The sequence below is a fragment of the Maylandia zebra genome, linkage group LG12 (genome assembly GCF_041146795.1).
Source record: "Maylandia zebra isolate NMK-2024a linkage group LG12, Mzebra_GT3a, whole genome shotgun sequence".
Classification (NCBI taxonomy): domain Eukaryota; kingdom Metazoa; phylum Chordata; class Actinopteri; order Cichliformes; family Cichlidae; genus Maylandia; species Maylandia zebra.
The window spans coordinates 34,962,738-34,980,019 of record NC_135178.1 but is presented as its reverse complement, the minus strand read 5'-3'; the positions used below and the strand labels follow the sequence as shown (position 1 = coordinate 34,980,019).

Below are 17,282 nucleotides of genomic sequence, written 5' to 3'. Positions count from 1 at the left end.
TGGTTTTACAACAGATTTGGTATAAAGAGTAAGAAATTCAAACGTTGCACAGCGAGCCATCTATCTTCTCACCGGATGACTTTGCAAAGTTTGAAAACTGCACAGAAATGACCAGTAATTTACTTTTTTAGAAATAAATTGCACTACCATTATATAAAGAAATAATACATAAGCAAATTTTTAGTTTACTTTTTATTCTACATGTGGAGTATTTGGACCTTTTTTTTTTTTTTTAAGAGACACTTGAACTTGCACTGTTCATATAAACAACAGACTGAAGAAATGTGGAAAATGTGGAAAAACTGCACTTATTAACCTGTTTTGAGAATAATATTTGCTTTACATTAAAAGTTGTAGCTCTTGTCTGTTTAAAAAGAAATAATCTCTGGTGCTTGTGCTCTGCCAACTTAACTGAATGTGACACACACTTAATACTTGTCTCCAAAACTGATAACTTTGGAATCTCAGACCATCTAATCATTAGTTTTCTTAACTGCTTCTGGCTGGAATCTCTCCCAGCTCCCGGAGTGAGGTGCAGGGAGCAGTCCATCACACGACTAACACGGAGAGGCTCATAAAAAGCAGACTTTTGGACTGCGGGGGAGCATGCAAGCTGCATACATATATGCTATGTTTGGTATACATCTTTTTTTTTTCTTGCTAAAATTAATAATTTAGTATCATAGAGTGATAATGTTAGTAAAGCAGAAAGCTACTCGTAGTCAGCCAGCTATCACTTTCATTTCATTTCAGTTCAATTCAGTTCTATTTTATTTATATAGCACCAAATCATAACAACAGTCGCCTCAAGGGTCTTTATAATATAAAGTGAAGACTCTACAGCAATACAAAGTAAACAGAGAAAACCCCAACAATCATATGACCCCCTATGAGCAAGCGCTTTGATGACAGTGGGAAGGAAAAACTCCCTTTTAACAGGAAGAAATCTCCAACAGAACCAGACTCAGGGAGGGGCGGGGCCATCTGCTGCGACTGGTTAGGAAGGAAAACAGGACAAAGACATGCTGTGGAAGAGTATCAGAAATTAATAATAACTAATGAGTGAGTGAAACAGAAACACTCAGCAGCCTAGACGTATTGCGGCATAACCAAGTGAGCATTAAGGGGCCACCTGATTCAGCCCTAACTATATGTTTTATCAAAATGAAAAGTTTTAATTCTAATCTTAAAAGTAGAGAGTGTGACTCTCTCCCGAATCCAAACTGGGTGCTGATTCCACAGTAGAGGGACCTGGAAGCAAGTAAGCCTGCAGTCTTAGAGCAAAGTGCTTTCAGCACTCGTTCTTATATAGCTCTTAGAAAAGTGCTATATAAGAACCAGTCCATTTGCTGTGTTATGCAAATTTGATAATGGTTACTTTATTAGCTAAGGTTATAAAGTAATTTAAGCCCCTTTCCATCCACAGGAGGATGGAGGAGTGAGACCTCAGTGAGTCAGACGCTGGTGCAGTTTACCATGCTAATTGCAACAAATTTCACCTGACGACATCCAGTAACCTCCACTCGCAAACAGTCAGGGAATACACATTTTTCCCTAGCAACTGCAGGTTGCCAGGGCGTAGCTGACCAGTCTCTAGGCCTATGTGACTGGTGCCCTAGCTGACCTTATCCACTTAAGACAGTAGTTTACTGTTTAGCATGCAATTCTTCTGTGTCAGCGGCTGTGATTGTTTTAAAAAAAAAAAAGATGGATGACTTCGCTCCAGTTCCTCCCACTGTACAAAAATGAAGCTTATGGAAACTGCCACGTTGCATTTTTGGAGTCGGAGTCTGCTCAGTAGTTATTTGGGATGGATCAGTAGTGATTTTTCGCTGGATTAGATTCCTGTATGCACACCTGCTCAGTGTGACCATGAACACGCCCCCAGCACGTGTACTTCACTCATAGTCGTGATATTTCAATAGTTACTGTTTAGTTTTTCTTCATTATAGACAAAGAAATGGTATCAATTAGACACAGGCCACAGAGGTACTGTAAATATAAGATTTATTTGAAAATTCAATCTTTTTTTTGCCTTTTGATATTTTAAACATTTAAACTAAAAAAAAAGCTGCATCCTCTGCTTGTTTAAGCTTTTCCCCTCAACTATAAAACAAAGCATGTAAAAAAAATTTTTTTCTAAAGGACAAACATAATCAGTGATTTCTTACTGTGTGACTGGACAATTTGGTTACTGAGTCAACCCAGATATGATGAATGTAATTCCCCCACATGCTGAGCTTTCTCCGACTCCGTCTACAGTTTGTTTCTCAGAGGAGAGTCATGCTTTATTTGGCTCATGTCACTGTTGTTCTTCTGTGCCAAGCTAATTGGCTGACTGCGCTCACATGAAGGGACTGTTTGTGTTTGCGATTGATTAGGCTCACAAAAAAGATATTGATAGGAGGAGAGTACTGTCAACATCTTATACAATGTGGGATTGTTTAAGTGACGTTTCTTTGATTTGTGTGATCTGTTTACTTCAGCACAAATACATGGACGTTTTAGTACAGAAGTTGGTTTATGATGATAAAAACAAAGCGCAGAGAACATTCTGTGATTATGTAAATGGATTTTGATCAATAAGAAGCATTAAAATTGACCAGAAAAGGACTGAATCATATCAAAACAGTCTCCCTGCTTATATCACATATTTTTTGTTTTATGCCCAAACTTTTTGAAAGTTGCCAATATCACCGATCCAGCTGCTGTCACCCTCTTTGTGTTGTGAAATTAGATGAGTGAGTGGTGGAGCCAATTGAGAAAATGAGGATACCTAAACAGGACTATAGTGACGATTTTTCAGTTACATTGTAGCCACACCTTAAATCATGCCTCCGTTTATCATCTCCTTTAGTCTTAACGGGACCATGATTAACAAAACGAACACTGTTGTTTTAAAGAAGGTGTTAAACCAGTGAATGAACCCGTAGCCCCATCAGGAAAGTGTTTGCCAAGATCAGAAATCAAGTGAGAAGTAGGGTTGTATACCATAAACTACACAGTCTGACTTCTTTCTGCAGAGGAGTTACGCCCTGCAGACCATGAGAAAGGATGCAAGTTTAAGGCTCTTTTGCATTGGCTATATCTTTATTTCACATCTGCTCTCTTTCCATCTTCCTTCTCATCCTGTATGCCTCAGACTCTCAGCACAGCTTCCGTTCATGCCGCTGCAGAAATACTCTGACGATTCTACCATGGTTGGATGTATTAGTGATGGGCAGGAGGAGGATTGCAGAGGTATATAGAAAAAAAGGGTTAGCTGCCTTTAAATCTTAAGGAAGCTGAGATCCATTAGTGTAAGCAACAAAATGATCGTTGGCTCTGTAGCTGTAGATGCATCATGAATAACCCTGCACACCCTCTGCACCACTTACCAGTGTGTGAATGTGTGTGTGAATGGGTGGATGACTGGATATGTAAAGCGCTTTGGGGTCCTTAGGGACTAGTAAAGCGCTATATAAATACAGGCCATTTACCATTTTACTGAACAGGCAGCGGAGCAGCTTCTCCAACAGTCTCCTTCAGCTCCACTGATACAGGAAAACGTTCATACCACATGCTCTCACCCTCTATAGTACAATACATCTGCCTGGTAAAATTATTCATATTTGAAGCTGAAAGAAGTTTTTATTTTTTTAATTATCGATTCATCATCATTTCAACTGATGTAACAAAAGAATTTGCCAAATACGGTGTAAATATTTGCTCATCATCTCATCTTAATCATCAAGTATTGCCGTAAAGAAGTTTTCACCACTGCATTTGTAACATTGCTTTTGTAGACAGATGTATTTTGTTATCCCATCCAGCTGAACCGTGGGAGTTCTTCAGACTCGATTTCATGCTTAAACTCAGAGTTGCTTAAACAGTGTTGCTCCGCGACTTTTCTACATTTTGCAGCAATTTCCAAAAGCTTCCATCAAAGTGCCGAGTTGTGGTCTTTGTGTTTACTACTTATTGCACTGGAGATTCAGCCCAGTGCATAAAGTCTTCTTGAGCAGGTCTCAAAGATTCTCTGTGGGGATGAATCCATGTCTAAAAAGATCTCTCATGCTCTTTCAGTCACTCTTTCACAGTCTGAGCCTGATGAATCCTGCATCAATGCAGCATCAGGGAAGAAATAAATCCACTGATAGAAAAACCCCCCTGGTCATTCAGTATATTCATGTAGTTGGGGAGCCTCATTTTTTGGGCACATGCTGATCCTAAACCCGACCGAGTGACGCAGCTTCAGATAACTCTGCCGCCGCAGGCACGATAGGTGCGTCACTTCATTTGCATCACTTATTTCTGAGTATGTGACCGTATTTCTGAATGCCCTCCTAAAACCTAACGGTGGCTAGCCCCCCCCCCCTTCTCACATAGAGTATTTTTGGGTGGCATGCTTGGCTCCCACGAAGCCTCTGCTCTCACAGCTTTGATCCCTTAATTCAAAAACATGTTATGTCAGGGCTTGTTTTTCTTTTCGTGTGGGAAAACCGTGATGTTGTCAGACTCAAACGGCAGTCAAGAGTTACACAGAGCCACGATCCCCAGGAGGAAATGCCTTTTCGCAGAGACCAGCATTGCCAAATTTGGACCAGGACTGGGAGCAGAAGGAGAGGTGAGGGAGGGAGTTTTAAGGTTAGACGTGCATACACTTTTTTATGTATTTAGTTTGGAAACGTCCATCCTGGGTCTCTTCCACCCACACTCTTTTTAGAACTGGCACCATAATGAAGGTCTAATTGTAGCGTTTTACAGTCTGGGCTGTGGATGTTTGGACTGTGACAAAATTTTATAACTTTGCCTGTATATTAAATTCATTTAATTTTAAAATATGGTCATGATACAAGAATTGTGGCAATGCAAATGACAATGCATGGTTGCCATGACTTCAGGAGTTTCCCCTTGTCCTGGGTTAAATGTGTACAGATGAACTGCAGGGTTTTATTAGCATCTGACTGCTCTTAAAGAGCTGATCACATACTAGGAACAGAGCTGAACTAGGGATGCCATTCCACTTTCTATTAATTCCACACGCTGGCTACAGTTAAGCCGGGGTGTGTTCACTGGAAAGCTTTGATTGAATAGGAATGAATTGACTTAAACAGCTAAAATTTTTCTCTACACCTGTACCTACACAAAAAACCTCACATATTTGTTGTGACAATGCAGTTAGTTTTTTTTGCACGATGATTGGTTGATTAAAAATTTGCAGCATTGACTCCTTTCTTGGCGCCCATTAAAAATGACAAAAAGACATTAAAAGCGGTAGGGAATCGATGGATGAATAGAAGGATGCTGAAAACTTCCATGAGAAAAGTATTTACCTTATTTTGTTTTGATAATAAAAACATTGTTATAGTATTTTGCAAAATGTTCTGCAACCTCTGAGTTCATGTTCTGGTTAGCATGATCTTCTCAGAGGTCGCCTGGGCTCTCCAGAGCAGGAGGAGGACTACCTGCTGCAGTCCAACAGGGTAGAGTCAGAATCTGTCCAATCGTGGGGACATTTATGACAACCATAACAGAAGGCAATGAATGAAAATGAAAAATTGTCCTCACAAATAATTAACTAAATATGTCTCAAAATAAATAAACAATTTTGTAAATTAAAAATGTGCATCTAACAGCAAACAAGCAGAGCAGATATCACTGTTGAGGTCATCTCAGGCACAGGTATAGCTGTGAACACAGAGGTCATTTTTTTGTGAGGGGTGGCCAATCAGAAGAGCGTGGAGTTAAAGAGAGGAGAATGGAGTAAAAAATGAGTAATTTAGCATACATGCTGAGCTTTTGCAGAAAGGTCCAGTGTAACATACGGATGAATTTGCTGTGAATCTAATGTAGTAGAGTCAACTGAAGTTGTGGCTGGAAATCATCATTAGAAGTACCCATGATAGAAGTATGTCAAAAACACAAACAAGAGCTGCTTTTTGCAGTGTGGTCTTGAAAGTGGCTGCAGTGTTTGAATGTGTGTGTGCTGAAGCTGAGCATGTGTGGGAACCAAAGCGATAAGAAGTTGCTGGGCCTATCTACAATCACAGTGAAAACAGCCCGTTCATGCTGGTGGTTATTCTTAGAACCGAGGAAAAGAGCCTGGAGTCACGAGGACTCACCTGACTGCTGTCACACACGTTCAAATTCAAGGAAAACCTAAACATCCGACTCCTGCAGGGAGGGAATTTGCTTTTCTGCCGGCTTGGTTTGGGTCCGTTCGTCCTCTTGGCGTGAAGAGTCACAACAGAGCAATGCACAGTTTAGAAATTATGGAAGTGGATTGCTGGAATGGGCATTTCAACCAAAAATGCTATTTGACATCCACTGTGACTACTCAACTTAAAACATCAAGAAAGAGAAGAAACAGCTAAATATACATTTTTATAAGCTCCTTTCTATGGTGACAGTGCCTCATAAATAGGGACTGAAGATGTTCTAGTACGAGGAAGTGGCCCAGTGCTGTGCTACATCAACTTTAATTAGTCTCTTATATACAGCTACATACTGTATATCTGTTACCACAGACAGATGTATGTATAAACAGACAGGAACAAACCACAGACATAAAGACTACAGCTGTGTAAACAGTTCTGAAAGGCAGAAATGAGTTGAGATCAAGTTTAGTACACCAGCCAAATACGGTTTTTCAGGGTAAAGCGACTCTCCGCCCCAAAGTCTGTCACTTAAGCAGGAAGCTCACTGATCCCCTGCAGACTTCCAGTCCTATAGAGGTTTGTGGGAAAACGTCCCTCAGAGTTGACCTCTGCAGACACTTTCCTGAGTTTACGTGCTCAGTCACTTATTTCACATCGGATTGAATAAAAGAGTTCATTTTGTAAAGTTTGGTTATTCTGAGTTTCAGAAAAGAGGATGGTCAGTGGCTAGAAGCTGCGATTGACAGCTCGGATCCATCTCTGGCTTTTCTCGTGGTGGGTACGTGCATCTTTTACACTATCTTCAAGGTTCAAGGTTCTTTATTTGTCACATGCATAGTTATACAAGTATAACACACAGTGAAATGTAGCCTGACACGCTCCTCGCCATGTGCAAAAAATAAATAAATATATATATATATATATATATATATATATATATATATATATATATATATATATATATATATATATATATATATATATATATATATGACACACACACACACACACACTGGGTGACTGTGCAGTGGATCTGTGGAAAGTTTCCACAGTTTGTCTGTGAACCAGTAAATATTCAACTAAAGCAAAGTGAAAGATAAAAAGGGTAAAAGGCAGAAAATCATATCGATCAGTTCCCAGCAAGTCTGAGGCCAAGAGTATATCTGTGTGAGTATTAATGTTAAGAGGTAATAATAAACTGACAGAAACGATGCAGATCAGAGGTTGGGTACGATCATATGCAGAACAACCTCCCCGCATTTTATTTTACTATAATTTTCCCAAATACAATAATGATAAGCAGCTAACTTATGACGTCCCCTTGTTACTGTTTCTTTTCAGCGGCTGTTAAATTCAGTTTATTCCATTTATAGGGTGGCATCAGTTTTTAGGATCATAGGATGGCCGCACGTTTCTTGGGAGACTCGTGTGTTTTGGAAACGAGACAAAATTAAACCAGGAGATTAAAATGTGGTGTAAAAATGCTGCGTAGTCCAATATGAAGTGGGACGCCTGTTTACACGGATCTTAATTTGATTTATGGATGTTCAGGACCTTCATTAAATTAGTTTTATTATTATTATTATTATTATTATTATTATTACAGCACAGTGTTGTCTGGCCTTGATAATCAGCAGTGTTTACTCTTGTTATCTGGGTCTCACACACATACACAGACACACACACAGACAGATTACATCATGCTGCTGTTAATGAATTCTATTATTGTCTGCCACAGAAGACGAGAGAAAAAGGTGTGTGGGGAAACAAGTTTATGTATGTGCTTGCAGTTTTTCTCCTGAGCAGCGAAGGTGAGGTCAGTTTTCTAATCCTCACTTAAGTTTTATTAGTGTCCAGACTCTTAAACTTCAAAATAAGGGTTAGACACTTCAAAATAAGAAGTAAGCATAGATTTCTGTAGAAGTAACTAATGCAGAGAGGCTCAGCTAATTGTTGTTTGTAGGAAAGAAGAAAAATGATTTGTGCGTAGATCTAAACAAACAAGATCACTTTATTTCAGATTGCAGGACTTTAAATTTCCTTGTCCAGATTAAATATTTACAGACTTGACTTTTTTTTAAAAGAGTGCGGTCTGAACTCTGCAACACCATGAGGCCAACGTCTCACACAGAAAGCTGAAATTCCCCAGTTTCCCTCCAGCTTTATTATCCATACTTCCTGTCATTCTTCAGCTCTCTCGCTTACATGGGCTGTCTTTGTTCTCACTGGTCAAGCACACTTTTAACCTGACTTTTTCATTCAAGTAAGATGACTAGCACTTCCATAAAATGGAGCATTGTGTTTGCATTTCTAAGTGCAAAAAGAAATGTGACTGAACTACTCGGTTTACTTAAAGGAGCTCTGCATAATCTCAGAAAAATCATTGTTTTTAATGGAAGTCAGGGCTGCGGAGGGAACTGCAGTCAGGATTCTGTTGCTTGCACTTGCACGCAACTCACACTTTCATTGGCCAGAACAGTGATACGTTGCACTATTGAATGTACCTCTTTTCCGCTAGCATCGACTTGACTCAGTATCTGTTGTTTTCCATTATCGCCCCAATGTGGTTTCGGGTTGCTAAGTCGTGTAGATCATGTATTTGCTGCCCAGTCTGCGACTTTTGTCAGACTTTGGGTAAAATGTGATTGCGTGTAACTATTTCGCTCACTGCTGAGTGTCAAAATTTTGCAGAGTTGATTCTTGTGAAGGAGTCGGTCTCATGACTCATCCATGGACGTCACTCCCAGGCTAATCAGTGGCATGCAGTCTGCTGACATCACATTCGAGTAGATGCTAGCCGAAAAGAGGTCAGCAACTGAAAGGCCAGCATGCATGTTGGGTAACTCTCTCTCGTGTTTTGCACCAAATTAACTCACTCAGGGCTAATCAGGGGGAGCTGCTCCATCCCTGCAAAACAAAAGGATGCTTCAAAGAATCAGCTCATAATAAAATAACTACGCACAGCTTCTTCTAGACAGAAAAGGCAAACAAGTGTTTGCATCACATCGTGGTGGTTGAAGGAGTCTGCTACTGCTCGCTTGATGGAACAAAAATGGTGGATGCCATAAAGTGTCTCATACTAAAGTTGAACTACAACACGTGTCCACGTCCCTACAGTCAAAAATGTGACAAACGCGTTTACATTTTTGGGCTACAAAAATGTAAACGCGTTCATTCATGTGCAGCTATCTCTGCCCCATGAAACCAGAACTCCAGAGAGTAGTTTTAGGAATTCTTTGCGTAAGTTTGAAGCACGTCTGTTGGTTTAATTATATGATTTAAATATGGATTTATTTAACAAGCTTTGAGTATGTGCTAAATATGCTGGATCGTGTCATAACAAAATACCAAACTAAAGACGAAGAAGCGAAGATCAAATGAATAAAACAAAGTGATATTTTAAAGCAGTTTCTCCCTCTCTGTAGCTTTTTTTTTTTTTACATTCAGTCTTTCCGCGAGCAGCAGATGGTTCTGGCTCTTCTTTTTAAATGAGGCGTGTTAACAATTTAAACAAACCATTTTAGGAAAACTAAAGAGTTGAACGTAGAGACATTTAATGTTTGTGTGTCATACAAATATGCCAAACATCTGCGTGTTCTTTGATTTGCACTGTGTATTGACTTTGTTAACTACATCAAAGCATTTCTCCTCGAGCGCTCGTGGTGGCAGCTTTAAAGAGAGAGACAAAGTGTTTCTCCTTCACTTTTCCCTGTCAGCTCTCCAGTCACACGCCTGCTTCTTATCACGCTAATATTACAGGCTTCCCAGGAACAAACAGTTATTTCTTGGACGTGGTTAGATGGCAGTGCATTCTTCATCTTATCTGCTTGTTATGTAAGCCCGAGTTCGTAGAATTTATGAGCTCATGGTGGATTTTTTAGCAAAAACACGGAATTAAGGAAAATACAAACGCAATGTGAAACGTCACATTGAAGCAGATACATGTGCTGTCATTTTTTTTGACAACACACTTAGTGTCTTTGGTTCTGTATGCATTGAACAAACTGTACATTAACAAAGACACTCTTGGCTTCTCCTGTATTTACGAAGGAGTTGCCACAGCGAATAAATTCTCATATTTGATTTGTCACAGACTCTAATGTCAGCTGTCCTTCCTGATGTAACCCACCCATTTCATTCTGTTAACTGAGTTAGTTTAAGTGCTTTCTGAGGGATATTAGGCTTCAGTCACTGGTTCAAGCTGCAGGGAGAAGGGTCATACTAAAAGATTGCACTGTAAATGGATGCAACATTTTTCAAGCTTGTTTTTATTACTGATAGATGAAGGATGTGATGCTTTGGGGGCATCCACACAGGAAGTGACTAGCAGCGGCTTAACAATAGAAGAGACCATCAAAAAGTGGCGTTTGCAGCATCTGACCGGTCTAAAAGGGGGGTTTCATTCAATTCGTTCCACAGAAAATGATCCCTCCGAGTGCCACCTACTCTAATCAGTGACACAATCGGATCATGAGAAAATGGTGATCAAAAATCTATAAAGAACATAAAAAAATATAACAGCAAAAGGCAACACTGCTGGAAAAAGGACACGCGATGAATGCTGGAGTGCACAGGGAGTAGTAAAATAAACCTAATTCAAGTTAATTATTTTATCACTGAGTGCGCTGATGGTGGTGCTGATGTTCATCTCTAAGGTGATGGCTTCACATTAGAGCTCTGAAGCTTTAAACTGGTGCCATTTAAACATTAAAGCTTACAGCCTAAAGGAGACGCCGGGTCGGTGACGTTACTTTGATTTAACAGATAAAACAACATTTATACATTTTGTAAGTTTTCAGATTGATATGTGCACGTTCCTGTGAGAATGTGATGCACAGTGGAATCCTGACCAACGGCCATAATGATATCCTCCGCCTGTCACGTGGACGATTCATCTGTAAGGTAGTGAGTTGAACACATCATAGGGTGCCGCTGTTGAGCTGCATAGACACTGTAGATTTGCGCAATTTTGACCATTTGTCCTCTACAGGACACCGTAGTTCAAGTTTCTTGTTGGCTCAATGTTTTCTGTGATTGCTTTGCAAGGGCCAGCAGCAGAGCTGGTTTATGGTTTATGCCCCAGCATCTAAATAAACGGTGCCATCCAAGCCACAAATTGAACGCCTGTATCCGACTGGTCTCTCTACTGTGCACCCCAATCCAAGACAAAATTACACAAGGTAGAGTCCGGTTGGGTTACACACAATCATGAGTACTAACGCTGGTTGTAATTGTGTATCCACCAGGAGGAGCAGTGTGGAGGAGCATTCATTCATTTACAGCAGGGGTAGGCAACTCCAGGCCTCGAGTGCCGGTGTCCTGCAGGTTTTAGATGTGTCCTTGATCAAACACAGCTGATTCAAATTGCTAAATGACCTCTTCAACATGTCTTAAAGTTCTCCAGAGGCCTGGTAATGAACTAATCATTTGATTCAGGTGTGTTGACCCAGGGTGAGATCCAAAAGCTGCAGGACACCGGCACTCGAGGCCTGGAGTTGCCTACCCCTGATTTACAGGGTTCATACACACTTGCACTCCGATTGCACAGCAATATGTATGTGTGTTTATTAATGCCAGAAATATGCGGCGCTTTGTTCTAAACATTTCAAGTGATTAATAATTTCAGTGAAACGCTGCTGTAGGACAGAACCACGAAGCTCTGGCGCTGTGCTCATAGCTGCTGGTAATCCTCACCATCTACAAGTTCCAAATAAATTCACAGTCATAGCGGAAAATATCAAAGCTCTGCCTGCTTACTAAAGTTGCCCACTATGAATCACCTGTAGTTTCTAAACTCCCCATCTGTGCTCTGCACATCTCTGATAAACTGCTGCAGTAATTTTAAGGCCAAGACCAACTTTTACAAACCGGTAAGAGCGCAGACTATCATTAGCATCACAGTGAGTTCCTTTGTCACACATTAGGTAATCGTTGAAACAACTCTCCAACCTCACAGAAGGCCAACAACTTCCAAACCCCTGCACAAATATTCTCTCTCATCTCATCACTGTGATTTTAACACATGTAAACAGTATTTCAGGAATCACTGACAGAAAGTATTTACAGGACAGAATCAGAAAGACTTTATTTATCCCCAAGGGGCAATTAACATGCAACAGAGCAGCATGACGTTGAAGATATCAGTTTTCAATCGTTTTCATCCACACTGAAAATGCTGCCTTCCTGTATTGCGCATGTGTGAAACGTAAGACAATTCGACCTGCCTCATTTCTGTCTGTCGTTAATTTAATTTCTGGCTCTTTGAAACGTCACGGCAAAATGTCGAGTAAAAGCACCGAGTTTTTTAAATGGACTAACAATGAGGTGGAGTTGTTGCTGCGAGTAATACAAAAGTTGCAAAAGTGAGTTAGAATTAAAGAATTTGAAGAAAAGCTATCTGGAGCATGTACAGACTGACTTTAATCTTTAATGGGGCTGTCAACATTGAGAGCAAACAAAACAACTGCTGCACAATGCCCTCCATAATCTTCGTTTAATTGGTCACATGACTGCAACACATGACTAAAATACGTCATCGTTTTCGCCTCCATTTTCGTTGTCCACACTGCGACACAAAAACGGCATTTTCAAATGAAGTACTGACCTTACTTTGAGTTTGATTCCATAAAAAGTGACATTAGCGTCCGTTGTGCGTGGGAAGAAAACTTCTTTTTACAGTGAAAAAAACCCCCTAAACTTCCAAGCAAGCACCAAGTGCGCTACCACGTAATGGGAAATTCACAGAGAAACTCGCGGATTCTTCAACTGACCGCGGCACACCTGCACCAGGGCAAACCTCCGCCTACCGCAGTCCTGCTTTACAGGTGAAAATAGAACAACAGGAGCGCTAGTCTTTGATTTTATTTATTTTCTGCTGTGTTTTACTTGCATCTAATTGAAAGACTGAGTGTAAACACAAAAACTATTTTATTTTATGTGCTGGAATGTGCAGAAAATAGGTTTAAATGTCTTCCAGTCAGTGAATGTTGCATATAATTAAATTTTTGCTTAATGCATAAAGTTAAAAGATTAAAACTAATAAAACAAGTTTTAATAAGAGACTTTTCTATTTGATTACATTTTGTATGATGGATTATGCAGAATTGGGCTGAAAGATCTATTGCTTTATGACCTATTCAGGTTGTAAATCGTGTTTTTAAAAACTAAGTAATTAATTACTTTAGAAAATAAGTAATCAGTAAAGTAACGGGATTACTTTTTTGGGGAAGTGATATAGATATAGATATAGATAGATATAGATAGATAGATAGAGATATATATCTCAGACTTCACTATTTAGTCTGAGATTTTGATTCAGAGTTGTTACATGAATATATCCTGATCTCATTATTTAGCCCCCTAAAGGTCCTCTTTAAGCAGAGAGGCTAGCAAAACAGTCCTTTTTTAGCCCGTGTTAGGCTACTCTTTAAATAGTGGAATGATCATAAAACATGCAGACACAAGTGGAGTATAATAAAGTAGCAGAAAATGGAAATAGTTGAATAAAATTCAAGTAGCCTGGGAAAAATGTAAACCACACTTCTTTAAACTGCAGCACTTTGGCAAAAACAAAGCTACATGTGGAAGCCCTGATGAGCCTTTAGTGAGCTGATGGGATATCCCACTGACAAATTAACAACAGCAGCCAAAAATCCAGAGTACACACTCCCTTTAAGGGTTTCTTCACAGATCATAATGAGTCTTTTCACCGTTAAACTCACATTCCTCCTGCCAAGCTCGACAAATGAGATTGTTGTGCAGCTTTGGCAGAAACACACCATTGCTGTCATGTTAACAAAGCTGTTTTCACTTTGAATTGATTTGAATAAATGTTGTAATAATACTCAGCACTGTCCAATTCCACTCAGCGTTGCTCTTTTCTGCGGTGAAATCATATTAACCGCCCTGCTGTTTGTTTTCTTTTTCTGACTCGAGCACAGAGTTTTATGTGAGGATGTCATCTTACTGAAAGACGTAGCGATGTTTGCTAACAGCCTTTGTGAGCGTATGACCACAGACCATGTTCGACAGCAGGCATCACTTCCAGTAACACTTCGTTGTTTTACCCGCCTGATATCTGAGAGTCATTAAACTGTCATCTGTTCATCTGCTGCAGCTACAGATTGTGTAAAAATAAACTGAAATCCAATGCAGATAGTTTTATTTGATTATTGCATAAAGTGGATTGGGTGATTTGATCCTAACAAACCAAATATGGAGCAAAGAGGATCTTTGTGTGAGACGATGTTGGACACTTTCTGAACAGTAGTCACAACTTCTGAATCCTCAGAGAAAAAAAATAAATAAAATAAACATAAATTATTTGGGTAATAGTTCTTGCATCAGTTATATAAAAGACAGATTTTATATTGCAACTTTTCCAACTCTAAAAAAGGGCTCATCCTGTAGTATCAGTGTACAAATGTTCTTGTGACTTACAAACACTAGAGAAAAGATGGGACAGAAACTGTCTTTTAACCAGGAAATATTGGTTGCTGATGATTGGATGATTTTTTTTTTTCCATCTTTTTGGCAAACAATTACAGTACTTGCAAAGGTCCACTGATTATCCAGAGGTTGAGCACACAACATCCTCAACCTCTGGGTGACTTTTGATTGCAAGGCGGTTGCACAGCTCACCTTGTTGGAGGCACTGGTTGGAAATTTGTGGAGGTGGCAGCAGATTTGCAGAAAACAGACATATTATTCTGCTGCTGGTGGAAAATGCAGCACTAAAAGGGACTCCATGTCTGCTCTGCTGGCCTCTCATTTCAGTGGTTACCAGTTAAGAACAAAATTGCCTTTAAGATTCTTTAATTTGCTTTTTAAATTGCATTTATACTGGTATCAGATTACGTTGCTAGGACTTTATTTATAAAACTGACCTTTTGTCTTTTTTGCTCTTGAGTGTGATTTAATTAAGTAGTTATTTATGAAACGTTACTCTGACGTTGAAAAGATCTTATCTGTCAGCAAAGTGTAGGTTTGACGTCAGTTATTTTCCAGCTGGTTTTCCAGTGGGACTGCTTTTCAGGACCATTAAATATATTTAAACATGGCTACTCTGACATCACATATTGGTCGGTAAAGTCTCGAAGCGCCCGGCTGAGTGGAGAGGGGTGAACTTGACTGGAAAACTGGACACAACTGGTCCTTTAATGTTAGCTGGTTACTTCAGGGGCAGTTTATCAGATAAGCTAGCAACGTTACACAAGCCAGTGCTAACATAATTTAAATGTATTTATTGTTTCTTTAACAGAAACAGTCTACAATGGTGCAGCACATTATTTGTTTAACTTTCCAGGAAATCATTCACAAGTGGACACAAGCACCAAAACAGCCGCACATACTTTTTCTGACTCATCATCTGATAAAGGTCATTTGCAGCTATTTGAAAATTCAAGATATCAGCTGACTCTGGAAAGAAAATATCACGAGATAACCACACTTATGCGTCTGTTTTCAAGTCCTACATGTTTGTAAAGAAGTTGTTTTTAGAAAAGTGACATTACTTAGAAGTTTCTTTCTAATAATAAGTATCATGTAAACGCTTTACATTTTAAAAATGGTACAAAATGATTATTCTTACATTTGGTTTCTGCAGAGTAAATAAAGATGGCCACGACCATTCTCGTTTTTTTTCCTTCTGTTCTTGCTCCCCACCTTTCTGTCCCAAAAGCGGCAGCAGTCGGGTTCAATCTATTATTCAGTGAGGTTTCTCTGCGGCATGCAAACAGAGCATCAATAATGGAACCAGCAGCTAATGAGTCACCGAATACTGCAGGAGCATAATCTATGGGCCACAATGGAGGATATGGACCATGTGTGGACAAAAATCAGTCGCACTGTGAGAAGTGTGCAAGGAGCTGAAACTAACAAGGCTCTCTGCTCTGCTCATTGGGAGGACTCCTTTGTAGCTGCACCGCACAGGCGACTGGTTTCTGTGGTGTTCAGCTGTACAGGGCCTCTAGAAAGTAATCCTGCTAATCAATCACTAAAATAATGTGACAACACGGCAAATGGATTTTTTCTCTGCATTGAGTAAATGGTCGTAGCAGCTCTTTGTCATGTGGGTCTGCTGTTCTGTACTGTAAACAAAAATAAGAAGAAAACAGAAAAACTAATCCTGGAGTGACTGTTTACACAGGTTCAAACAGGGATGCTAATCTGAGGTTCCCCAAACCGATGCCATCCTCGTCCTGTCTGTGAAAATCACAAATGTGAGTAGAGACATGATTTTTTTAATAAATAAAGAGAAACTTGGGTGTAAAACTTAAACAAAATCAAAGAAAGTTAATGTTATAATCCCACATGTGATTGAAACCTAATGAATGTTGTAGTACATGATGTTTAACCCAATATGCATTCAGCTGCTCACTATAAAATAATTGTTTCCCCCTTAAATTACACCTATTAATGAATTAATATTAATTAATATTAAATTAGTTGTGACACAATTGTAAGTAAAGTGGTAGGTATATATTTGCATATACCTACCACTTAAGCAATGGTGCACGAACACCCACTAACAGTGCAACAGGTGCAAACACACATCAGTCGAGTAAATTCATCCTGCTGTGCTGATCTGTATTTACTAAAATGGAGCCAACACACCTTCAACTGTTACCATATAAGAGTGAAAATTTCTGTTCCTTCGGGCGGTTGCTGGCTTTTCCTGAATGATAGATATTTTTATTCAGTGTATCTGAGATACAGGTTGGTTACAGTGCTGCTGTCTTTAGATGAAATAAAGCAGTTAAAGCTCCTGCACAGTGTTACCGGCTCTGGTTCTGTGGTTTCATTAATATTTCAGGTTCAGGTCTTCCTGCTGCTGCAGAGGAAGTCGAGACATCAGTTCTTGGTCGAATAGTGTGAAATCTATTTTTTAATAATTTCAGTTTTGTCTCTTTGCACATAGACTTTAGTTGTGTGATCTTTCCATTGACTGACTGCTTTTTTTCACTGGGGTGTATGAACATGAACTTTAACCATTTTATTCTGTTTATACTTGGACAATTTATCAGAATTGGGACAGATGTTTTTTGTGCATTTGTCCATATTCAAACAAAAGCTGTTGGGCGTCATGTTAGCCATCTTCAGCAGTATTGGCTGCCTCCACGTTTGCAGTTGTGTCCTCAGTGA

General features: G+C 39.5%; 1 long non-coding RNA gene across 1 annotated transcript in view; it reads left to right on the top strand.

Annotated features, from left to right (window-relative positions):
• The window catches only part of LOC111500564 (uncharacterized), a 68,442-nt gene that overhangs the window by 27,762 nt on the left and 23,398 nt on the right, over nucleotides 1–17,282 (top strand). Inside the window, exon 2 of the long non-coding RNA XR_002721163.3 lies at nucleotides 16,288–16,360. This is a non-coding gene — a long non-coding RNA (uncharacterized LOC111500564). The remainder of the gene's footprint in view (nucleotides 1–16,287; nucleotides 16,361–17,282) is intronic.